Below are 27,021 nucleotides of genomic sequence, written 5' to 3'. Positions count from 1 at the left end.
AAGACTGAATTTAAAGTGCCAGCTCTTTTAAATCTAAGGGATATTTTATTGCTTAATTCCTTGGACTAGTTACAATTATTTGGCCCTAACCAGATAGATTTTATTAAAAAAATAAATATTGTAAAGGTAGACAAGTATATAATAAATATTTTCTCACAGCCCTCATAAATTTCCCCATAAATGCATAGTGATTCAATTTCTTCATTATTATAAATGAATTTGTACAGATATTACAGACCCAACATGTGTTGTGTTGTTGTACAACATAATAAGTTTTGTAATGTTGTATTAACATGTTTTGTTGAAATAGTAATGTTTCCAATGTAAGAGATTTAGGTTTAAAATTCACACTAATCATATAACTATGAACACTGTTTATCCTTTTGATATTTAATATATATTTTGAGAGGAAACATTAATTTCTTTTCAACATATTTAAACACTTTAACATATTTAAACATTAAATGAAATATCATATAGGTTTTATCATAACTGTCACAGAAATTTTGCTTAATATATTACTATACAGTAAACAGCTAATTCAAGTGGTTTGAGGTATCTAAAGCTTGCCCTTTCTAAGGTTCCAGTAAATTTTCTGGTTCTTGGAAGATGATTTTTGAAACCTTTGCTATACTCTGTCTTTTATTCAAAATGATATGATATATTTATTCCAAATTATATGGATACTACAAGCTACATGTACCTGGACCTTTGTCAGATATAGAGTTTATGCTGAAAATACAATTCATGACATTGGTGACCGTAAGCTATATTCTCTGTCGTATAGATGGAGAATGCTGAAAAGTGCTCAGGTATAAGGTCAGATTAGGGAGTACTGAGCCTATCTGATCAACATCCCCAAATCTTCTCTTGGCAACAAAGCTCGGGAGAGCACCTCTGACTAACCTCTGACTAGTGTTACTCCCTTGTGTTGTCATACATTATTGCACTATTAAGAATACTCCCATTAGGAAAAGAAAACTATGGTTTTAATCAGTACCCTTTCACTGCGAAATAAAACATAACTGCAAATATAGCAACTTCGTCATTCTTTTCCCCATTTCTGTGAATTTCTTCAGCAAAAGACCAAAATTGATAGCATTGTATACATAATTTATATACTTGAACATATACAATGGATTTGTGAAATCATACCTATTTTAAATTAAGAATTCTTAGGCTCCAGCCATCTTTTCAAATATTTGGCATTATACCATCACAATCTTGAAAAACATCTACACCTTGATTTCAAGCACAGTCTTCAAACACAAAACTACAGTCTTCCTACAGATTTTGTGCCTTTCTGGATTTTCTGTGGCCTCCAATCTTGTTAGGTAGCAGTCCATTTTAGCAAAGGCAAAGGAAAGGGTGTTAGACTAGAGATTTTTTCAAAGAAAGGATAATAGCCACAGTGTTTAATTTCATATGCGTTTAGAAGTAGGTGCACTTTCTCTTTCATCCTCTTTTCTCTCTTTCACACACATGTCCTACATACTCAAATACTTATTGAAATTATAACACTAAAAGTGGCTATGTCAAATTTGTGAATTCTGCACACACATTTTGCTTTTCTTGAATTTGGTACATATAGCTATATTATTTTCAAGATTAAATAATATTTTAGAAGATCATAGTACCAGTATTGTCAGAAACTATTGATAATGATAATGTATTTGCTGATCTCTTATTTAACTAATTAGTCAACTTAATTTCACCTAGTAAATATTTAGATTTTATTAACAGATGAACTATTAGTGAATTGAAGATCTCTTCTGGAACACTGTAATTATTCAATGGATAAAAATAGTTAAAATATTGTTAAATATTTATATTGTATATTCCATAAATGATAAAATCATAGTATATGGTGGCAATTTATTTCATATTTCTAGATCTTGAAACAACTGTCCTTATTCTAAACCTTTCTCCTACAATGGCAATTTCCTGTGAATCTTTTCTCTCAAATTCAGGTAACTTGCTATTACCTATATCTACAAATTTTCCTCTGTATTTACTTGAGTAAATTATTAAACTTACTTTTCTGATCTTTGCTCACACTTTATTTAAGTAAGGTGTGTGTTTACCTTTTTTTTTTTTTTACTTTTTTTTTAGTTAATACATTTTTTTTATTTAAACACCTTGATTACATACATGATTGTGTTTGGGTTTCAGTCATGTAAAGAACACCACCCATCACCAGTGCAACATTCCCATTACCAATGCCCCAAGTCTCCCTCCTCCCCACCTGACCCCCGCCTGTACTCTAAACAGGCTCTCCATTTCCCTCATACATTCTCATTATTAGGACATTTCAAAATGTAGTTATTTCTCTAACTAAACTCATCACTCTTTGTGGTGAGCTTCCTGAGGTGAGCTGGAACTTCCAGTTCTTTTCTCTTTTGTGTCTGAAAATTATTATTGCAAGAAAGTTTTTCATTTTTCTTAGAACCCATAGATGAGTGAGACAATTCTGCGTTTTTCTCTCTCTCTCTGACTTATTTCACTCAGCATAATAGATTCCGTGTACATCCATGTATAGGAAAATTTCATGACTTCATCTCTCCTGACAGCTGCATAATATTCCATTGTGTATATGTACCACAGTTTCTTTAGCCATTCGTCTGTTGAAGGGCCTCTTGGTTGTTTCCAGAGTCTTGCTATGGTAAATAGTGCTGCAATGAATATAGGTGTAAGGAAGGGGTTTTTGTATTGTATTTTTGTGTTCCTAGGGTATATTCCTAGGAGTGGTATAGCTGGGTCATATGGGAGCTCGATTTCCAGTTTTTGGAGGAATCTCCATATCGCTTTCCATAAAGGTTGAACTAGACGGCATTCCCACCAGCAGTGGATAAGAGTTCCTTTCTCTCCACATCCCCGCCAACACTGTTTATTCTCATTCTTTGTGATGTGTACCATTCTCTGGGGTGTGAGGTGGTATCTCATCGTTGTTTTGATTTGCATCTCCCTGATGATTAGTGATGTGGAGCACTTTTTCATGCGTCTTTTGGCCATTTGTATTTCTTCTTTGTCAAAGTGTCTGTTCATTTCTTCTCCCTATTTTTTGATGGGATTAGATGTTTGTTTTTTTTTTACTTTTATCTCATATTATCCATGGCATTATTCATGGTAGGTAAATTTGTTGAGATTTCCATCATTAGTAACACACTCACAGTGCCAGTCTACTCTCAGGTACTTTAATACTCTTTTTTTTTTTTTTTGGTTTTTGGTTTTTGGGTCACACTCGGCAGTGCTCAGGGGTTACTCCTGGCTCTATGCTTAGAAATTGCTCTGGTAGGCACTGGCGATCATATGGGATGCAGGTATTCGAACCGTCATCTTCTGCAAGCGAGGCAAATACCCTATCTTCATTCTGTCTCTTTGGCCCAATATAAACAATAGCATCCTCCTCAGCCTACTTTCTTTTTATTTTATGGTTTTTGTTTGTTTTTTTGGGTGTAGGGCTACATTTGGTGGCACTCAGGGTTTACAACTGGCTCTACATTCACAAATAGCTCCTAGAAGGCTGGGGGGACCATATGGGATGCTGGTTATTAAACCCGGGTCCTTTCTAGCTCAACCATATGCAAGGCAAACACCCTACCAACTGTGCTATCACTCAAGCCCAAATACATTTAATCCTGTTAACAACCAGGTATAGTATGTGTAATGGTGGTTTTGTTTTTACAGATAACTGAAGGTTAGTGAGATTGTGATTTGCCTTTTACTATAAAACTAGCGAGTAACAGAGCTAAGAGCTAACTTAATGGTGTCTCCTTCCAGACTCTATATCATATATAGTTGAACTATATTTTTAATAGAATTTAAGCTTAGTAATCCTTAATTTTTAAAATGTCAACCTTAGTTATTAAACTAATTTGTGTTTAATTTATCTCTATAGTTTCTCTATAGTTGAGCCTAATCAACTAAAGTTAGATCACTTTTATTCAAAGCCCTTTCCTTAGATTGGCTTACATAGTCTCTCATCAGTAATGCTAGTTCTCAAAGCTAAAGTGCATAGATATAACTGTTTAGTTTTTCCTCATCTCCCCACCTTTTATGAGTACATACCTAAAGAACTTGTGTTCCAGACCACTGATTCAAGTCTATAGAGCAGGCATAAAATGTTTGATCTGTACCTTCCTTTGCAGAATAACTATTCATTTGGGACAGCAATTTACGTCACCCTTTTTCTATTTGGGAATTTTCAGCTGGGAATATGGTTTTAACAATCCTCTGTAGTTGGTATTCTCACGGGAACTACCACTACTTAGACCTATTGATAAACTTCCAAATAATAGGGAGTAAGTTTGTATTGTAATTACACTAAATTTATTTTCATTACCATCTTCAACAGGACAAAACAAAAAATTAACTCATTAATGGACCGCTTGCTTCTGGCATAACTATTCTAACTGCTTTATCTATGTTAAGTTAATATTAAATTTTAAGTGTGAATAAAACATTTTGGTGAAGTACAGACTGTTACTATTTGAGGTAACAGGGGAGTAGTGAAACTCCGCTGAGGTACTTCAAGGTGTAGAGCTAGTGTTTGGAGGTCTGCCCAGTTTCAAAGGCTGCTTTTAAAAATATTTTCAAGTACACTGCTACATAGAGTTTGAAAGAAAAGTCGAAAAGTAATTTGAAAGGTGTTTTTGATAACTTGAGGGAATCAGCTCAAGACATACTTCATTTTTCTCTTCTGACAGAATAACTTTTCCATTTATGTTGATATATCATGATAAAGGAATGTTGGTAGTTCTGTTTCTGTTTCAAACCTTGAAATGTTCTCTTAAAATTAAAGGCCTATTAATGTAAAGGCTGTAGCCAGGCTAAGGGTTAAAGTGAAGGGTAGAGAGTCAGCACCTTACTGTAATAGATTTTTATTTTTTAAAGGACTCATGTGAAGCATAAAGTTCAAGTTGAAGGTACTCTGTGGAAATATTTGACTTTGCACTACAAGCTTCTTAATAGGTGGTGTACCAAGCACCAAGCATCACCAAATAAGTTTTTGCTTTTACTTGTGTATCTTTGCATAATAAGACTCTTTGTTTACTTTTTACCTGTGACTAGATTCTTTATTATATGTCATTACCAATATACCTTTTCTTTATAGCAATAGCCATGATGTTACTTTATTGATTGAACATGTTACGTCTTTTTGTTTCCTCTTGTTAAGAATCTACAGTCACTAGTTTTAGTACATTTATATTTGTCCTTTCTCGTTAAGCCCATTTTTTATGTCTGTCTTTAGTCACTGTGGCTTCAAATCATAACATAGATCCAAATCCCATTTTCTATTATCAGACTTACTAGACAATGTTGCTCAAACTGCTTTTACTCACTGAGACCTGGTTTATTTAACGCTTACATTTCCTTTTTTGTTTGTGTTCTTTTGTTTTGGGGCCACACCTGGCAGTGCTCAAGGGTTACTCCTGGCTCTGCGCTCAGAAATTGTTCCTGTCAGGCTCAGGGGACCATATGGAATGCTTGAATTGAACCTGGGTCTGTCCCAGGTCGTCCACTTGCAAGGCAAACACCCTACTGCTGTGCTATTGCTCTGGCCCCAACACTTACATTTCATATTCCAATGCTACATCCCCTTTTTTAATCATTGAAAGTTCTTTTGCCATTTTCTGCCAGAATTATTAGCAGTGAAATAAAAACAATATTAAGTCCTTAAGCACATTTTAGCTGCTGCATTTATTTTGCTTAACCTTTCATGTTAGAAAAATATTTCTGAGAGTAAACTTTTAGATCCATTTGTTTGTCCACTTAGAGATGGCATGTTTGAAAACTGTTTATATATTATACTTATTACAGATTGACCCATGCCTATTTCAAATAGATTTCACTCAAATATAGAATTTCTACATTTACAATTTCATTTATTTCCAGATAGAGTTCATGTGCTTAACATTAAAGAAGTTGTACATTTGGTTGTATAGCTTCTTTTTTTTCCCTGAGAACAACAATATTTTAAAGTATGGAGAAAGAATGTAGATCTTCTTCTTTATTAGTAGATCCTGAGATCCTACATACTTGGATCTACATACCTCACTTTTAGATTTGTGAATTCAAGGTCAGTTATAAAATACCTGCCCTAGAAGAGATTGTTATTGTAAGCAAAAAATATGGGCAGGCTTTTATTGTTGTTCTTTTTTTTTTTTTTGTGGGCGGGTTTAGATACATATGCTGAACTCTGCAGTTATTATTTTCTGGTCCATAAAGTTTAGTCTAATCCTCCCTAAACTTTGTTTCCCATTTATGTGCCTCCCATTAGAATTATATATGATGACAGAAAATGAATTTGTTGATTCCTTTAACACCAAAATGATTTCTAAAATCTGCCTGTGATTCATTAACTAGTCTTTTTAAATATATAAAATCTATTTTTAGGCACCATGACTTACAATATTTTTCATATAGGGTCTCATGAATCTAACATTCCCCCACACTCTTCACCTAAATGCACACTTGCCTCCACCCTGTCTCAGTGCCTCCTACCCTACAAATTCCCTACATCATATAACATAAGCTTGATTCTATACCAGATGACTAAATAAAGAAACTGTAGATCATATATGTAGTAAAAATCTTAGGCTATATGAAAAGATAAAATTATGAAACCCACCATTGTTTTTAATAGCAATGGTTCAATGGCTGTCTCATTATTGAAAAGCCCAGAGAGATGAGTATAGGTTTTACCATCAAGTACTGTCTGATACTGCTCTGTGAATAGCACTCTTATTCAACCTCAATTACTTATTAATAGCAGCTTATTATTTTTCAGTGTTACAAATGAAGATTAGATCGCATAATATATATTCAAAACAAGTTAGATACCTATAGAGAGTACAAGTCATGTTTATTTTTTTCAATCTCTTAACAGAAACCGTTTTTAAAGTAGTTTTCTCCTTTTTATGTTAGGCTTCCTTATAGAATAATTTCAACTAAATAGCTACCTAATTTTTTTTATCAATAGCTCTGCATTAGATTATTTTTGTGTTTTTGTTAAAGTAATGTTTCATCAAGTTAAAGATTTGTCATTTATGCTATTTGCAGATTCTAACTTAATTTTTGCTTTAAACAATTGAAAGACATTGTATAGTAAACAGATATAAAATCAATAGTAACACATTTAATTTTGCTACATGTGTTACACAACTTATTCTTATTGAATACTTAGACTGAAGTTGTGATTTTCCAAACAAAACTTAAATCAATAAGAAGGTATTTTTAATGTAAATTTTATGATACAGAGGATAGCTAGCACAGCATTCATTTTTTCAAATTACCTCAATTACTAAAATTTTATGTTTGTTAAGTCTAAATGTCATCTGAGGACTTTTTCAGATATCATCTAAGTAACTAAACAGTTCTGAAGTGTTCCTTTAATCTTGTATTTTTGACTCTGTGGTAGGAAGTTTTTCTGAAATCATACTTGGAGATGAGATACTCCTAACTTAGGGAAAACTAGGCTATGCTATTCTTGTCCTTTGTTTTCTGTTCATTTTATAAATTAGAACAACTTCTAATTTATAGTTAAGTATTTTCACAATAAAAGTACACAGACCAATAGATTTTTTTTTATTTTTTCTTTTTTGAGATGGGGGCATAGCAGGTGGCACTAAGTCCTTATTTCTGTCTCTGAACTCAGGAAAAAATACTGGCAATAATGGGGACAATAGTGGATGCATGGAATTGAATCTGAGTTGAGCACACACAAGGCAAATGTCCCATCCACTGGACTATTGCAGGGGCCCACATTTTTGCTTTATTTGGGGGCTACATTTAGCTATGTGCTCATGATACTCGGGGTCTGTTCTCAGGAGTTATCATATGGTACGCTGGTGAGCAATATTTTGTTTTCATCTTTACATTTTTTCTGAAATGATATAATACAATATGAAGCCTAAATAATTCTAATGCTAATGCTAATGAGGAAAACTATTGATTGCATGGGAGAAAAAAAATCAATTATATGGTATATAGAGTATTAACCCTTGAAGTTGAAAAGGCTGTCAATTAGGATACCACAAAAGTAAATAAATAAAATGGCATGTTTTCTTTATATGAAATGAAATACTTAACGTGAAAGGGGACTAAGAAGAAAGAGAATATGAGACAATTAGAGAGAGGAAGATGAAACTTTATTTATTGGTGAAGGTTAATTTTGGTGGTGGGGTTGTAGGGTATTTAGGCACACTTTTCTCTGTATATACTCAGAGTTTACTCCTGACTTTGCTCAGAGATCAGTCCTATTGATCAACCATCCTGACCCCTATACTATTTAACCATTTAAATCTACTTTTTTATGGTAAGTCTTAATAATTATCATGTTTACATGGTGTTTATTTGGGTATGTTCCTTGAAGAGGTGATCTAATTGCTGTCCTATTTTGCAACCTAGGTTTAAACATGGCATTTGAAGACTGTCATCTTTAATTTAGCTGCACTTTTATTAGGGAGATAAAAAAATATTTTTCTAGCATATCATTTCTTAACAAGACACAAATAGATCAAGTTATACTTTGGAAAAGACCTCATTATGTATTTTTATACTTAATTAAAGTGGTTGAGTCCATTGAAATACCTCATTTATTTGAAAATTTTACAGATTATTTAAATGAATTGCAAACAAACCTAGAGCATAGTTATGAAAGGGCAGTAATGTTAAGTTCCTCACAGAATAGTAAATAATGTAATGTTTTATCTGAAACTGACTTTATATTTAAGAGCAGCTTCAAGCTAAAACTGTTTGATCATCAGCAAATAGACATCTTTTGGGACATTCTCAAAGGATATTTTTTATTTTTCTGTTTTATAGTCTTAAAAATTTAAACAAATAACATCTTGTATTGAATGTTGAAAGATGAATTATTTTTGCCACTGAATAGTGTAACATGTGCTTATGTTTACACTGACATTTTATTTCATGTGGCAATAGAGAAATTAATTTGATTAATTTTTCCTGTCATGTAAATTTTTCTTTATTTCTTTTTTAACTAGTATATTTTTGTTTTTAATTGTTTGTGGCCATACCCAGAAATACTTGTGGATTACTCCTGGCTATTTGCCTAAGTATCAATCTTGCTGGTGCTTAAGGAACCTTATCCAGTGACAGAGAACAAAACCAGATTAACCTCTTACAAGGGAATATCTTTTCTCAGTAGCTCCCTGTACCTAAACCAATACCTTTATTTTATTTTTTAATTAATTATTTTATACCATGGTTAAAAAAATGTTCGTAATTGGATTTCAGTCATGAAGTGTGTACCACCCTTTACCAGTGTTACTTTTCCTACCACCAATGTACCCCATTTCCTTTCTCCCCAGACCCTGCCTGTTTTTGAGACAGGCATTCTATTTCCCTCACTATAATAATAATGATAGTTGTTAGAGCAGTTATTTCTCTAACTGTGCTCACCACTCTTTGTGGTAAACTCTATATCATGGGCTGATCCTTCCAGCCCTCATTTCTATTGTCTCTGGGTATTATCACCAGACTGTCTTTTATTTTTTTCTTAAATTCCAAAGATGATTGAGACTATTCATTCTATGATTGTCTTTCTCCCTCTGACTCATTTCACTCATCATGATAATCTCCATGATTATTCATGCATAGGCAAATTTTGTGACTTTGTTTTCACAACTGCATAATATTCCATTGTGTGTATGTATCAAAGTTTCTTTAGCCATTCATCTGTTGTTGGACATCTGATTTTGTGTCTTTGAAGTTTTTGAGCTGTTATTTATCCAAGAAGATGTGTATCTTTCCTTCAAACCTGAAAGTAATCTGGCTGTTTGAAGTACTCTTGACAATGCATTCATTTCATTGAGTTTTGTCACTATATCCCACCACAATTTTCAGGCCCTGAGGATTTCTTGTGATAAATCTACTATAAATCTAAGGGATGCTCCTTTGAATGTAGTTTCCTCTTTTGATCTTGCTGCTTTTAGTATTCCATCTGTGTCTTTACGATTTGTTATTGTGACTTGGATGTGTCTTGGGATGCTTTTTTTTTTTTAAATCTCTTTTGGCTGGTACTCTTTGGACATGTGGGATTAGGTTGCATGTATTGGGAATTTGTCTTCAATGATGTCAGTTACTGTTGATACTTCATGGGTTATATTCCTGGATTTTGGGACTCCCTTGATTCTTATGTTCTGTCTGTTAAATTTATCAAAGACTTATTATATTTTTGTCTGTTCACATTCTTTGAGGACTTTTCCCATTCATTGCCTGGTCACTTGTTTGGAGAGGCTTTCCAGTGAGTTTTCATTTTGTCTACTAAGTTTTTCAGTCCTGTTATTTCAATTTTGAATTTTCTCATTTCTGCTTTCATATCCTCGTGATTCTTATTTTTGGTACATTCAGTTCATTTCATGCTTTCTTTGAGTTCTATGAACATCCTCCATATTTCTTCTCTAAAGTCCTTATCTGAAATGTTTAAAAGTTTGTTGGTATTATCAGAGCCACTCTCTTCAGAGCCACTACTCTAAGCATGTTTGAGACCTGCATTGTTTCCCCGTTGATATGGTTGCAATGTGGAGTTTTCTAAGTTCTGTGCTGGATTTCATTGACTAGGAGGAGGGGGTGGCCACCAAGTGAAGAAGCTGCACCCCTCAGGCTCTTTTGCTCTAGCTATGTCCTTTCACCTGGGATGCTGATGTGTATTCTGCTGCTATCACCAGGAAGTTTGTAGACTTCTTTTTAAAGAATCTGCTTTAGAATCAGTGCAAACAGAGATTATTAAAACTGAACTATTTTCCATGAAGTAGTTTCAACTTATTGTATACTTTTTGCATGTAGCTTTATGTTGAAATAAAATACTGATTCTGAAAGACTAGAAGAGGTCATGTGCTTTTTATATCCTTTAACAGTTTAGTGGCTGGGTTGTATTATAATTTTTCTAATATAATGATCTTAAATATAGGAATGCCATTGCATTTAGTTAATTTTTAATAAATTTTAATATTTTGATTGAAATTATATTGCATTTGATTTGTGTTACTCATGCACTGTTCGAAAATCCATGTATTTCATACTACTTGAAGTTTACCAGTAAAAAACTGATTTTATCCTTTAACATATGACTAACCCTTTTTATTCTACTCACAAAGAGTTCGTTCCTGGAAAACCACTAATTTGTTCTTAAGCGAAATTTTTTTTATTGAGTTGTATTACATTTTTTTGAGGAATGTTTTCCAGAAAGGTTGGATTAGTTTGCATTCCCACCAGCAATGAAAATGTCCCTTTCTCTTTGTATCTATGCCAACTCCTATTTTTCTTTTTCTTTTTTTGTAGTTTCATCCATTTTTAATGGCAGAGTAGTTTTCCATTGACTGTAGTCACCCCAGCTTCATTTGCCAGTCATCTGTCAATGGCAATTAAATCAATTCCATTTATGGTTATGTGAATATGTCACTGTGAACATGTGGTAAAAATAACTTCTGGACAAATGCCTAAAGTTAAATTGATTTTCTGGGATTTCTGTTTTATTATTTTTAATGGACTCATACCATTTTCCAAATCTATCAGTAGTGTACCAAGCTTCATTTTTCTCCATTTCCTTGCCAAAATATCTTGTTTACAATCTTTTCAATACAGAGCATTCTGAATAATGTAAGGTTTAGTCTCATTGTGGTTTTGATTTGTATTTCTCTAATAGGTGAATTGAAATTTCTTTCATGTGCCTGTGAAATGCTATATACAAGAAATAAGGGCTATATACAATGTAGACTGACGTTACAAATAATATGGAAAGACATTAAACAGACATAGAGGTGGCTACCACATACATTCAAACATACACACACACACAAGGATGGATTCATATGTTGCATTAGGAAAATTGACTCAGGTGGAAGGGGTCAAAGTGCTTCAAAATATAAAGCTAACATGTCAGATATAAAAATTTTCTAGTTTCTTGGAGTAATAGACATTGCTGAAGGAGAACTTTGCTGAAGAAAAGGCTTCATACTTTAAAACATGCATAGAACATTCTTAAAACAATCATAATATTCAAGTCTAGAATACTAAGTAAAATGGTGATGAGCATTGTAAAAAGAGAAAAAGGTAGAGAAGGGAGAAAAAGAAGGGAAAAAAAGAGTATGTCATTCAGATGCCTTATCCAAGGATCTGTATGGAGAGAGACATTAGCATATAAGCAGCTTTAATCAAATGGAAAATGAATGATTTAAAATATTTGTCAAGACATTATCATATGAAGGGCTGGAGAGATAGCACAGTGGTAGGGTGTTGGCTTTACCTGTAGCTGGACCCAGGACGGACCTGGGTTTGATTTCTGGCATCCTATATGGTTCCCCGGACCCTACCAGTAGCCATTCGAGTGCAGGAGTAACCCCCAAGTACTGCTAGGTGTGGCCCCAAAACAAAACAAAACACAAAAAACATTATTATCTGAGCACTGTTTTAGAATTCCACTATAATGTGAAACTAGGGCATCTAAACTATATCTTCATTGATCATTGTTAACAGAAGCATTAAAAATTATTATAAGCATAATAGATTAGAAATTAAGACACAAATATTTCTAATAATGAGCACTATAATGGGAGTCCTCATCCTGCAGCTGTTTTCCTGTTGGTAAAAATGTTAGAATATTATAGACATCTCTAAAGATATCTGCTAATTAAAACAGCTGTATATGTTGCCTCAGGTCTCTTTGAAGTATAATATAAAAAAGAAAATAAGCTGCTGAAAATTTTACAGATGAGTTGGTGATTTCTGCAACTTCTTTTTATTATTTAAATTATTTAGGTGTCGGAGAGATAGCATGGATGTAAGGCGTTTGCCTTTCATACAAAAGGATGGTGGTTCAAATCCCGGCATCCCATATGGTCCCCATGCCTGCCAGGGGCGATTTTCTGAGCAATGAGCCAGGAGTAACCCCTGAGCGCTGCCGAATGTGACCCAAAAACCAAAAAAAAAAGAACAATTTATTTAAAGAAAATATCACATTGTTGACATAACTGATTATAATACATCTGTTTCAGGATGACAGAAAGCAAAGTTATTAACAAATTGAAAGAGAACAGAGAATTTAAAAAAATGGAAAAAGGGGAGCGAATTCATTAGCAGTTATATTTGTGAAAATTCTTATATCAGCTATGCAGTAGCTAAAGATTTAGTATGCTCCCATTTTTTTTCTCTAGAGATGGGAAATAGATTAAAATAAAGTGTGCATATGGCAATTGTCATTTGCATAGGCATAGCAAAATATGGAAGAAATTGGAAATAAACACCTTCGGCCTTAAAAACAGGAGATCTTACCCCCGAAGCACAGTGGCATAACACCAACTCAAGGCTCCAGGCATACTCCCAACCTCCTAGTCATTCTCAGTTGTCAGCTCTTTAGACACTTAATTGTTGCTGTCAGGTTTCTGTAGTTATAGATCCTGGCTTCTGTACAGGTCCTGTGTAAAGACAGAGTGGTGTGTTGTGTCTTCTGGTTGATTTCTGAAACTTCTTGATCATCAAATTTAAATCATCTTCTTGCTGTACTTTTACAATAGGCTATGCAAAGACTCTTTTCCATTTAACCTTAATGGTTCAAAATAGACTATTAATATGTGTGTCTGTTTTGATAAAGTGTCTGTTTAAGGCTTTTGCTGATTTTGATTGAGTTGCTTTTTAGTTATGTAGTATGATATCATTAGATATTTTAGATAACAACCCCTTGTTGGGAGTGTGATATACAAATATCTTCTCAGGGTTGCTAAATTGCCTTTCTTGTGGCAGTTTTGTACACTATGTAAGTTTTTAATTTTGTGTGGTCCTCTTTATTATATTTTTGTTTTCTTTTTCATGATGTTGAGCTCTGAATGTATCTCTGATTTAAGGTCCTGGACTTTAGAGTCTATATTTTCTATTTTATGGTTTCTAGTTTAAGATGAAGGTAGTAGTTTTTGTGTATGGTTTTACATATCATTTTATTTTTCCTCTTTCTCTTCCTCTTCCACCTCCTTCACTTCCTGTCTTTTCCATCTTTCCCCTCCTTCTTACTTCCCTCTCCTCTACCTCCTCTTACTTACCCCTCCCCTTCTTCCTCCTTTTCCTTTTCGTCTTCCTCCTTGCTCCTCCTCCTCTCTTCACCCTTCTCTTCCTTCACATCTCTTTCCCCTCCTCCTCCTCATCTCTTCCACCACCTCCTCACTTTCCCCTCTTCCACATCCGCTACTCCTCTTCCTCCTCCTCCTCTTTCACTTCCTTACCTCTTCCTCCTTCCTCTTATTCTTCTTCACATATTGCTGGTTTTTCCATCAACAACTGTTGAGGAGACTTTTCTTTGTTGTATTCCCTTGGCTCTGTTATCTTTGAATATATGTCCATGTATGTGTTGATTTATTTCTGGGTTTTCATGCATTTTTATGGTTTTATAGTTTTGTATGCCTGTTTTTATTTCAATACAACAGTTTAAATTACTACTAATTTTTACTATAGTTTGAAAGTAGGGAGTAGATTATTTTCATTTTTATGACTTTGTCTCAGAATTGCTTTGGCTATTGAAGGTCTTGGTGGTTCTATACACATGAATCTTTTTTTTTCTTATTATTTTTGGTTTTTGTTAGTTTTTACATAAGGATTTAGGTTTTTTTGTTTTGTTTTGTTTTGTTTTGTAAGGTGATTTTTTGTATTGTTTTTATTTTGGGGCCTTCACTCTGCAATGCCAGGTTACTCCTGGCTCTGCACTCAGGAATTACTCCTGGTGGTGCTCAAGAAATCATATGGGATGCTGGGAAAAGAACCCTGATAGGTCACATGCAAGTATCTTATGACTGTCTCTTTCAGGCACCCCTAGACAGTCATTATAAAAATATTTATTCCCCTGATTCTTGAGCCCAGAATACCATTTAATTTATGTTCCTTGTATTTCTTATAATGTTTAAATAGCACATAATATTAATACTTTATTTTTAATGTATCTTTTACAGTTTATAATGGGGCCACGCCTGATTATTTTCAGGGCTAATTCCTGATGTAACTCAGGACCCTATGGTGTGATAAAGATCAAGCTCTCAATGTGTAGGCAAGCACTCTATTCTTGTACTGTTTTTCTTTTCCTTCATATACATATTTTTTAATCTATCTACATTGGACATTTGAATGAATCACATATGTATGAGGCCCTGTAGACCTATTTATGTCCTTTCAATGGCAAGAATTTTGTTTTCTTCAAAGAAATAACATTTCATTTTATGTTGTTTCAAAGCTTTTTTATGTAGGTCATTTCTTGTGGATGGATATTTAGATTATATTAGTTCTTAACTATTGTAAATAATGCTGCAGCATACATGGAAGTGCATCTATGTGTTCAAATTTATGTGTTTGTATTTATTGGGTTAATACCTAGAAGAAGGGATAATTGAATTTCACACTATTTGCTGTAGTATGGGTAGAGGGAATCTCTGTTCTGCTTTCTATAGTGTCTGAATCTACATTTTCACAACGATGTACTAGGGTTTCTTTTTCTCCATTTCCTCTCTAATACTTGTTTTTATCTTGTCTTTTGGTTAATATCCGTTCTTATAGATGTGCATACATGTCTTCTTTTGATTTTTTTCTTTTTACAATATAAAATGCTGGCCATCTTCCAGGTGCTTATTGTTTTTTTAAAGAAGTTTCTAATCAGCTCTCTGTCCATTGTTTAATTTGGCCACAGCTGACCAATATCTGAGGCCACACCGAACTTAGTGCACAAAGGTCATTCCTGGCTTTGGGAGCCATTTGATACTGGGATCAAACCTGGACCTCTAAACTCTGTGTATCATCTCTTTGAGTCATCACCTATCTCCTCTGTCTATTTTTGTTGAGTTTTATCTGTTTTTATATTTTGGATAATTATCTCTGTAAGACATTGTAAATACCTTTTTTTATTCAGCAAAGTATCTTTTCATTTGATGAATGTATATATCTTGATCCAAAGTTTTTTGGTTTGGACCTGAAAGTACAGCAGGTGGTGATCTTGATTTGATCCCCTACAGTTCACATAATCCACAAGGACAGAGCCTGAGCACTTATGGGTGTAGCCCAAAACAAAAGAAAAAACTAAAAAAATGTTTGTTTGTTTTTTTTCATTTATCCCTATTTATTTTTGGTTTTGTTCCCTTACTTGTTATTGATGTTGAGCCCTAAACAGATACTTAACTAAGGCAACTGGAACAGATATCACCAATCTTTTGTTTTAGTTATTGTATGATTTTAGGTATGACTTTCAAGTCTAATAAATCTTTAATTACTTGTCTTATGTTGTGTTAGGTACTACTCCAACACTATTATTTTTACATGTGACTGTCGTTTTCCCAGTACCATTTTAAAAGAGAAATTCTCTGTTCCATTGTATGCTCTTGGCAATTATAAATTAGTTTACATATATATAACATTATCACTGGCTATCAGTTTTGTTTCAGTAATCTATTTGATTTTACTCTAATACCATGTTCTTTTTATCATTTTTTATAGTACACTTTGGTAGGAAACACAAGTCTTTCTTAATTTTTTCCTAAGTATTGTTGCTATAGGGTCTTATGTATTAAAGCGTTACTATTTTTTATTCAACTCTTTAGTGCATTTAGGTTTTTCATAGTGATTGCATTAAATGTGTTGTTTTAGATAATAGCCACTTTAGCAATGTTAATACTTCTAATTCTATAAGCAGGAAATATTTTTCCATCTTTCCATGCCTCTTTCAACATTTTTTAGGGTAAATATTTTCCATTTCTTCCTGGAAATGTAATCATCAGAACTTGTAGAAAGGAGTCATTTAGTGTTACTGAGCATTAAGTATATGTCTAACAAAACATTTTACTGTATGTGTGGGTTCTTCTGTTATATACGCTGAGAAAATCAGCCAGTATTTTCATAGTATCTAAAATGTATGCCTCTCAAAAAGCAGGCACATTTATTTGTTTACTCTCATTTTGGGAACTTAACACAAAAGTGAAAACCTTAATCAAAAAGTAAGATCTTTGTATTTAATGAAGACTGTACAAAATATCCCTTATTTATATAGCTTATATATGAATCCTTGTTAAAGAAATTTAAGTTCAAACACGAAGACATAAATTTTTTAATATTTATTTCATATAATAAAATCTTTATCTATTTTCAGAATATAATGTATTTAAAATATTGAGTGGAGAAACTATTTAAAAGTGCTAAAATTCAAAAGCAAATGGTCAGTATCTGGGCCAGAGAAATTGCACAGCTAGATGGTGAGGCATTTATAATATATGCAGAGGTTTGATTCCTGACATTGTAAATGATCCCCTGAGTACTACCATGATCCCTTGAAAACAAAACCTAGAGTAACTCTGAACACAACTGAGTATGGCATCTGAACAAAAAGTGGGGATCTGTAGAAATCTGATCTGTTCTTTCATACTATATATCTTATCTGTCTTATCTTATAGCATAATATATGACTAATTATTAATAAATGAAAGTCATGCTTATTTTGTTTTTGTGGTTTGTTTTGGGTCATACATGGCAGCCTTTAACCCATCCCTCCCAAGCAGAATATTTTTAATGTAGACTATACTTAAACTTTTCAGAAGAAAAGGAAAAAACATACATATTGATTTGTTTTTCTTTAGAAAATATGTATTTATAAGGTAATATTCATGTTACCTTAAAGAGAACATTTTAAGTTAATTTCTCAAGAAAATATGTATTCATAAGGTAATATTCATATTACCTTAAAGAGAGCGTTTTAAGTTAATTTATCAAGAGTGTTCATTTTAAGTGCAAGCAGTACATAAAACAATAGTTAGTGAAAGTGTTTGTTCAGGATAATATCTAACAAAGTATATGATTAATAAGTATTGGAAATAGTTCTATTTATAAATTAAATATTAACGAGACTTGAGATTGCATGGCTATTTTTTTCATATTAAATTTCTAATTCAATTTTCCTGCCAAGTAATCTAACTATATTGGATACATACTTGACATTATTTTCTATCAACTACAATCATATTCCAACATCTCTCTATGGAAAGCATTTATATTTTCACATGAACTTTGAAAGCTGGCATTTTCCCTTGTGAATGATAGAAGCATATATAATTGATATATCCTAGAAATTGGCTCTTCCTTGGGTTGTTACTAGATAAATAATTATGTACTTGAGTTGTTTGATAAATGGTACTGTAATATTAATGAAAATAAATTAGTAATGAAATAGTAATTATTATAAATAATAGCTAACATTTTCTTGGACCTTGTCGTGGCTTGTCATACTTACAATAGTTTTTGACATTGTCAGTTTAGTAAGCATTGGAAATCTACAGAGGATTGATTTTAATATAGCTGCCCAATGAGGAATTGATTTCTTTTTAATTTTAAAGCAAGTATGTTTATGTTAGTCTAAACAACATACAATGTATAAAAATTTTCACAATATGAAAAAGTATATAAGAAATAAATACCTACCTATTGGTCAGACTTCTGATAGAACCTACATTTAAGGACTGTTTTTAGGGGCCGGCGAGATAGCATGGAGGTGAGGCATTTGTCTTTCATGCATAAGGCCATCAATTCGAATTCCGGCATCCCATATGGTCCCCCATGCCTGCCAGGAGCGATTTCTGAGCATAGAGCCAGGAGTAGCTCCTGAGCTCTGCAGGGTGTGACCCAAAAACCAAAAATAAATAAATAATTAAATAAAAATAAGGACTGTTTTTATAGTATAATTTACGTATGACTTTTTTAATTTGATCCTTTTACAATATATGCTATTTTTCCAGTTTAGTCTCCTTTTCCTTTCACAATTATTTTTGGGGGGTTTTCCTTTCACAATTTTTATTTAATTTTATTTATGCTTTGTGCTAATAAAATTTTTCATGATTTTTCATGTTTACAACTCTTTACCATGTCCTGTTTCCCTCTCTTAACCCTCTGCCAGCCATTGGGGCCTATGTTTTACATATCTCTCTCTCTCTCTCTCTCTCTCTCTCTCTCTCTCTCTCTCTCTCTCTCTCTCTCTCTCTCTCTCTCTCTCCTTTTTGATACTATGCTTCGCACTATTGTTAATGAAGGCGTACCATGCATAGCACTTTATTCCCTTTTAGCCCACAGTTCTGGTTCAGAGTGATCAGTTCCAACTAACCAATTTGTCAAAGTGATTGTCATAGTTGAACCTTCTCTACCCAAAATGCACTCCCATTCTTAGTGTCAAACTTCCTACCTCATACTGGTCCTCGTGCCTCTCATGTCTATTGTCTCTGGATATTTTTACCCTACTATCTTTTTTTTTTCTTATATCCCACAAATGAGTGAGACTTTTCTAATGTCTATATTCACTCTGACTCTTTTCACTCAGCATACTTTCCATATCAATTTGTGTATAAGCAAGTTTTATGAATTCATTTTCCCCTAAAATCTGCATAGTATTCTATTGTGTATATATACCACAGTTCCTTTAATTTATTCTTTAATCTGTTTTCAGGCAATTGGGTTGTTTCTAGATTCTGGCTATTGTAAATAGTATTGTGACAAACATAGGAATGGACAGGGCTTTTCTGCATGGTGTTTAGAGGTTCCTAAAGTATAACCATAGGAATGGTACTGCTGAATTATCTAGAAACAATTTCTAGTTTATTTGAGCAATATCCAAATAGTTTTCCAAAAATGCTGGACTAGTCTGCATCCCACTGGTGAATAAGAGTCCCTATCTCTCCACAACAGTAACAGCACTGTTTTGTTTTGTTTTGTTTTTTTAATGTGTGCCAGGCTCTGTGATGTGAGATATCACTGTTGTTTTAATTTACTTTTTTTTTTTTTTTTGGTTTTTGGGTCACACTGGGCAGCACTCAGGGGTTACTCCTTGCTCAATGCTCAGAAATCGCCCCTGGCAGGCTCAGGGGACCATCTGGGATGCCGGAATTTGAACCACCATCCTTCTGCATGAAAGGCAAATGCCCCACCTCCATGCTATCTCTCTGCCCCCTAATTTGCATATTTCTGATGATTAGTGATGTGGAACATTTTATCATGTGCCTTTTGGCCACCTGTATTTTCTCTTTGAAATAATGTTTGTTCATTTTTATATCCCCATTTTTAGATGGGGTTAAATGCTTTCTGTTTTTTATATCTTGCTAAGTTTTATCACTACCTTGTACATTTTAGATATTGACCCCTTGTTGATGGGTACTGGTGGAGTAGTTTTCATTTTGTGGGTAGTTTTTCTGTCCTAGTCACTCTTTCCTTTGGGGTGCAGAAGCTTCTTTAATTTAGTCCTATTTGTTTATCTTAATTTCTGCTTGCTGGCCAATGTTGTTTTAACCTTGAAGATGCCTTTAGCTTCAATGTCATGGAGTATTCTGGCTACGTTTTCCTCTATGTATCTATAAGAAATATAGGAAACATATGTTCAAATGCGTTTGAACATCCAGCAAAATAGTGGATTCAATTTTTTCCCCCATTTGGCCACTCTGTGTCTCGAAAATGGTGCAATTAACCCATTAACATTGAGAGATGTTATTGTCATGAGATTTTGTGCCAGCTTTTAAGTAGATCCTTCATTTTTTCTTTTAATGTTGACTCTATGTCTGTAAATTTCCTAAGCTATTGTGAAGCAGTGTATCCTTCCTTCAAACCTGAATGAAAGTCTGGCTGGGTGAAGTATTTGTGGAAACACATTCATTTCATTGAGATTTTCACTGTATCTATCTGCTTCCTTTGGACTTGGAGGGCTGCTTTTGATAAATCTGATGTTGATCTTCAGGATGATTCTTTTTATGTAATTTCCCTTTTTGCTCTTGCTGTTTTCAGTATTCTATCTCTATCTATGGTTTTCATTGTCATTAGTATGTGCTTTGATGTGCTTTTATTTGAATCTCTTTTATCTTGTACTTTTTGGGTATCCAGAATATGGGTGCAAACATTCTTCAGTTCTGGGAACCGAGCAATGATGCCTTTTACTTTTGCTTTCTTCTTAGGTCAGCTGGACTCCAATGATTCTTAGGATGTTCCTGTTGAATTTATCCCACATGTCTAGTGTTATCTGTTTGATTATTTTGCGTAATTTGTCCATCTTCTGTTCATTTATGTTAAGGCTATTTTCTAACTTATTCTTTTGTATTGAGGTGTTACGTACCTTACTGATTTGTATTCTGCAGCTGTTACTCTGCTACTGAGGACTTCCAGTGAGATTTTTTATTTATCCTATCAAGTTTTTCAGTCCTATTATTTCTGTTTGAAATTTTCTTATTTCTACTTTCATATCTTCTTGAGTCTTATTGACTGTTCATTCCCTTGGTCCCATGCTTTCTTTGAGTTCTTCGAACATCATCCACATTTCTTCTCTAAAGTCCTTATAAGAGAGGCTGGTACCAGGTGACTGGTACTAGTTTTTTGAACTACCATCTTCCTTTACTAAGCATGGTGACCTTCTATGTTGTTTCCTCATGTGACCTTTGCAAAAGATTTCTTAAAATTCCTAAGCCTGGAGCTATACTACAGTGGGCATGGTGCTTTGCTTTCATGGATGTCATACTCAACTTCAGATGATTCCCCCTCCCCCCAGCCCAACATGAATGATTCTTGATTCCAGAGCTAGGAATAAGCACTGAACACTGCTGAACATGGCAAATACACACATACCATATTTTCCAGTGTATAAGACAACCCCCTAATTTTACAGTTAAAACATAGGTTTAGGCCTATATTTGCTGTATCAGACAGAATGTTCCTGTGCTGCAACTGTATCTTCCACAGTGAGCCAATCACAACAAGCAAAGGTCCAATGGTTCTACTGTAATAGACTTCCTCTCTGACTCTGGCCAATCTGAGCAAGCTTTTTACAGTGTAGATTTGGGTCCAGAACATTGTCTAATTTGCATGCATAAAAAGCCTGCTTGGATTGGCTGAGTTAGAGCGGAGGTCCGAGCAGCCTTGCAGTGATTGGTGCAGGATTGAGTTGGAAAATTCATTTTGTGGCTATATTCAGACAATTTTTGTTTAGCAGCATATTGAAACATTTTTCGGGATATACTCGGCATGTAAGAAGACCCCTGATTTTCAGTTGACTTTTTTTTGTTTTAAAAGTCGTCTTATATGCCGGAAAATACGGTAGTTATTATTATAAGAAAAATAGATTTTTAAAAACTTTCTAAATCACATTGTTTAAAATGTTCATAATACAGTTTTTCTGGCATTCAACCACTACTATAACATTCTGTCCACCGTCATCCCCAGCTTTCAACTACCCCAAGTCTGCCCCTTGGGGTCTGCCCCTTTGACAGGCTCAAAATACTTCACTTTATGTCGCTTACTACAAAGAGAGATGAGTTGTTAGAGAAATAACTATACTGACAACTATCATGATAATGGTAGTGAGTGAGAGAAAGAAAATGCTTGTCTCAAATACAGGTAGGGGTGGGTGATGAGGATGATAGGGAGTATTGGTGGTGAGAAAGTTGCACTGGTGAAGGAAGGTGTTCTTTTTTTTTTTTTTAATAACTAAAACCAAACTAGAAACATCTTTGTAATTATGGTGCTTACATAAAGATTAAAAAAAAAGAATTCTTTATAGAACATAAAATCATTAAGAAAATTATTTTTAAAAGCTTTTAATGTTAAAGTAAGTGAAAGATACGATTAAGTATTTCATTATTTTAAAAATACAAATAATTTCTAAAGATGAAAAGATAATAGATTAGCAGGAAAGGAAATATAGGTTCAGGTAAGGGGAGATGCAGCCATGCATGCTACTGATTCAGGTTTGATCCTTAGTGCCACATCCACACCTAGTTACCATTAATCCCCGAACACCTCAGAGTGTTGCCTACACACAACACACAAACACACACATACCACAAACAGCTTCACACATATATGTGGGTTTAAAACATGCTATGATATTATAGACATTTTAATAGGTGAAAAGAAAATTAGTAATAACATAGAAAATAGATTTGCATTGTACATTGCACAAACACTTTGGAATACATTCATGTAATGTGAGAACGAAGAACAACCTTTTCTTTTCAATTCCGTTCTAATTTTGTTCTTAACCCACAGGCACTGGAATCCAGAACTTTTGTATACATATTTTTAGAATAGAAACAAAAGCTTAAAAAAAACCAATGATTCTTAGTGCTAATGTTGCATTCTAATCTTTTCTGTTCTTTATTAAAAGAATAGGCTAGCCATTAAGAGTTCAGAACAGATTTAAGTACATTAGAATATGCACACTTTTAATGAGGAAGTATTTGGAAATGTTTGTGTCTGCATTGTTTATCAGCTTAAAATTGAATTCACAAATCTCACTAATTAGAGATAAAATAAAACACATTATTATTAAACAGTGAAAATGAAATGAAAGTTACACATAAAAAATACAAAAACTATATTGAGTAGGAGAAGAAAGTCCTGAAAGTGTACATCCTTTAGGATGATACCATTTTCAAGAATTTAGATAAAAATCTGTAATAGTCATAACTCAAAGTTTACCAGATTCTTCTAATTTTATACAAATACAGTGATAATCCTTTTAGTATACTGACTTTGCCTCTTTTCAGTTTCTCTAGGTGAAAATATTTTATATAATGTTGTAATGTCTATTTAAATTAGTTGTGGCAAAATTCTTGCAACATTAGTTGTATAGAAAAAATCAACCGGAAGAATAATTTTGTGCTCATATAATTTTCCTCCAGAAAAAGCATACAAGCATACATGAACGTATTTTAGGCCATAGATATAGCACAATGGGCTAAGCATATTCTTTATATGCAGTAGACTCGGGTTTGATTCCTGGCACCACGTGGACCCTTTAGCATAGGTAGATATGATGCCAACAGCCTCTACAAATAAAATCCTCTCTATAAATTTTATATTTATAAATATAGCTTTATCTTTTTAGATGTATCATTTACAAGTTTCTGCTACTATAAAAAGTATGTGAGCCTTAGGAACTCAGGTAAATTATTCATTATGATTTTAAAATGAGTAGGCAAAAATGTGACTTGTTTTAAAACCTTTTGTTCATTCTCTGGATGGTAAGCTTACTCATACTTCAGTCACAAGCAAGTTCAGACTGAGAAATTCTGCAAGTATTTAAGAAATTTTTAACTTTGCATAGCTTAAAATAGTTTGTGGCAGTGCATTTTATTTGTCAATTGACTTAAAAATGCAGGTTAACAATAAAATGATTTTAAAAAATCAATGTCCTATAGCCTTACACTTTTTATATATAGCACAATCTTTGTGGCTTTGAATTTTAAATTGAAGTAACTAAGAGATAATTGTATCTAAAATACCATGGTTTTCTTAACTAATCAGCTTCTCTATCTTAGCCTACTTTAACTTATCAAGCATTATAATAAAAGAAAATTCCAGATTACTTTTTTGTACTAGGATTTTGCTTTCAGACCAAATGCCCATTTCTGTCTCTTGGTATTTTTCCTGCCCAAATTATTTCTTTAATAATTATGTCAGATAAAATATGTTTTAAATGAGATAGGTGTTTAAATGAAAATCAATAATACAATTTCCATAAGACAAAAAAATTTGAAGAGCTACATCAAGACCTTTTTTTTAAATGTAAGCACTATTATATGGGTCCAAGGAAATACTTTAGGCCTCTTTATACTCAATGAAATACTAAAAAAATGTGGTAGTTTTATATAGTAAAAGATTGGTAGCTATTTAAGTATTTTCACTAAAAATCAGTCAGTAAAAAATAATTCACATCAGAAAAGTTAATGCTTTAATACTGTTTCATAAATAAAACTACATTTTTATATATAGATTCATTATAGGTTCACTTAATCATTTCATTCAATCAAGAAATAGTTTAGATTTTCCAAATATTTGCTTATTTTCCCTGACAGAATTCATCTTTCCTACTTCATCTTTCTTTTTGTATTCATCTGTGGGTACATATACACACATATACACATGCACTTGTTTTTGAAACTATACTTATTTTTCAGTTTTATGCTGCCTTTCTTGACCTTTCTAATTTACACTGATTTTTATAGCAACTGTTTTCTTACAGATGGCTCTTAACTATAGCTAGCTTTCAGAGTTTTTTTTGTATCTACTTACTGCATTCATTCAGAGGAAACATGTATTTGGTAATTTTTAGTTAGAAAATAAGAAACCATTTTGAGAATTGTAGGGATTGCATACTAAAATTTCTATGAAAACAGCTTGTATTTCATATCTTAACAAGAATAGTTCATGTTAATATGTATCACGAACTAGAATGAGTCAAAGATGTTACCTGCTGGTAGGGCAATATAACAAGTTAGCCTGCTGTAATTTCATGGCAGAAACTATGAATATTGTCAGAATACAGTAAACTGTGGTCCCACCAGGATATTACTCATGGCAGTAGCTGAGTAAATAGCTTTATAGATTCTTTAATCCACATTCCCACAGGCCAGTGTGAAGACTTACTACCTACATAAATAACATTATTACAGGAGGGAAATATGAACCTTAGTCTTTTGAGAAAAAGACTGTCCGTTGTTAACCTCAGTTTACTTAACACTAAGAAAGTCCATTTATTTAAAAAAATAAAAAATATTTTATTTTTTATTTCTATTTTATTAATAACTTTGCTTTCACTTATCTAGAAACAAATATGATCAGTTATATTGGCTATGTGCTGCATTATTTTATATCATGGACTTCAAATTCTTTAATTACAATAGATTTGACTTGATTTCAAGTAAAATTTGCAGCTCTAGATTATATTATGCTGCAGCTTATTCTGTTCTTCTTTTCCCAAAATTTGTTTTATTTAAACATCATGATTATAAGAGTGTTCATAATGCAGGGTTTTTTCCCACAGATAAAGTTGTCATGATTTACAGTCACACAATGTACAACAACCTTCACTAGTGAACATTTTCCAAAACTAATTCAACAATTTTCTTCTCAAACTCCCTGATGCCCTCTTCCCTCCCATTCATCCCCCCAGCCTGCTTTTGGGGCAGGCATTTAACTTCTTTCTCTCTCTCTCTCTCTCTCTCTCTCTCTCTCTCTCTCTCTCTCTCTCTCTCTCTCTCTCTCTCTCTCTCTCTCTCTCTCTCTCTCTTTCTCTCTCTCTGTCTATCTTTCTCTATCTCTTTTTCTTTCTCTGCCTCCTTCTTCCTCACCTTTCTGTGGTTTGCCATATGTGATGCATATTTTTCTTGATTTAAAATATTATAGTAAATATTAAAATTAAATTATATTTCCAGAATAAGCTCCCTAATTAATATAGCTTAACTGTATTTATATATGTATATATATTTCTGTTTGGTACAATTTTCTTTAAACAAATTAAAATAAATAAAGGACTTCTACATGACAGGATAGACAAATTTCTTTGAAATGATCGTTTGGAGCAAAAAACAACCAAATCAAACAAAGCTTGACTGGTATTTATATATTAGAATGTTTAGTCTTCTATTCTCATGTTTAAAAATTCACAATTGTTTGTATTTTCCTTTAAAATAAATCCATCTCCTGTATTTGTGTTAAAAAGACCCTACATGATCAAGTTTTAGCATATCTCCCTGACATGCTAATTGTATCTCCATACTTTCTGACCACATTTCTCATTGTAAAACTGACAGATAATTTGTTTCTGTTCTCCTAGATCAGAGGTTTTCAAACTTATTTGTCCTGATTCCAATTTCAGAAAAAAGAAAGAAATCCCTCTTCCCATGTCCAAATCTGAAAAATCTTACTCTATTAAGAGAACACATAAAAAAAAAAATCCCTCTCTACCCAGTTGCTCATAAGATCATTATGCCTGCAAGATCATTCCAGAGATCCTGGGAAAACTGCAGTATCACAGTCTTGGGGCCTTGCAGCCTAGATAATCATAGAGTTAGACATTCAGAATTCAGCTTGAACCAAATCAATAAGAACTTCTCTATTCATAAAATGTAAAGTAATTCTCCAGGCTTTCATTCATAGCACATAATTTATAGTACTTTTTATTTACTTTCTTTCTGCCTCCTTTCCCACGCAATCATACAGAATATAAAATTGTTAAAT

The 27,021-nt window shown here is 33.2% G+C and overlaps 1 protein-coding gene across 1 annotated transcript in view; it reads left to right on the top strand.

Moving 5' to 3' along the window:
- The window catches only part of DIAPH3 (diaphanous related formin 3), a 552,109-nt gene that overhangs the window by 352,541 nt on the left and 172,547 nt on the right, over positions 1-27,021 (top strand).

This window comes from Suncus etruscus, chromosome 8, assembly GCF_024139225.1.
Source record: "Suncus etruscus isolate mSunEtr1 chromosome 8, mSunEtr1.pri.cur, whole genome shotgun sequence".
NCBI classification, from domain to species: Eukaryota; Metazoa; Chordata; class Mammalia; order Eulipotyphla; family Soricidae; genus Suncus; species Suncus etruscus.
Note: the sequence above shows the minus strand (reverse complement) of the source record. Positions and strands in the feature narration are given on the sequence as shown.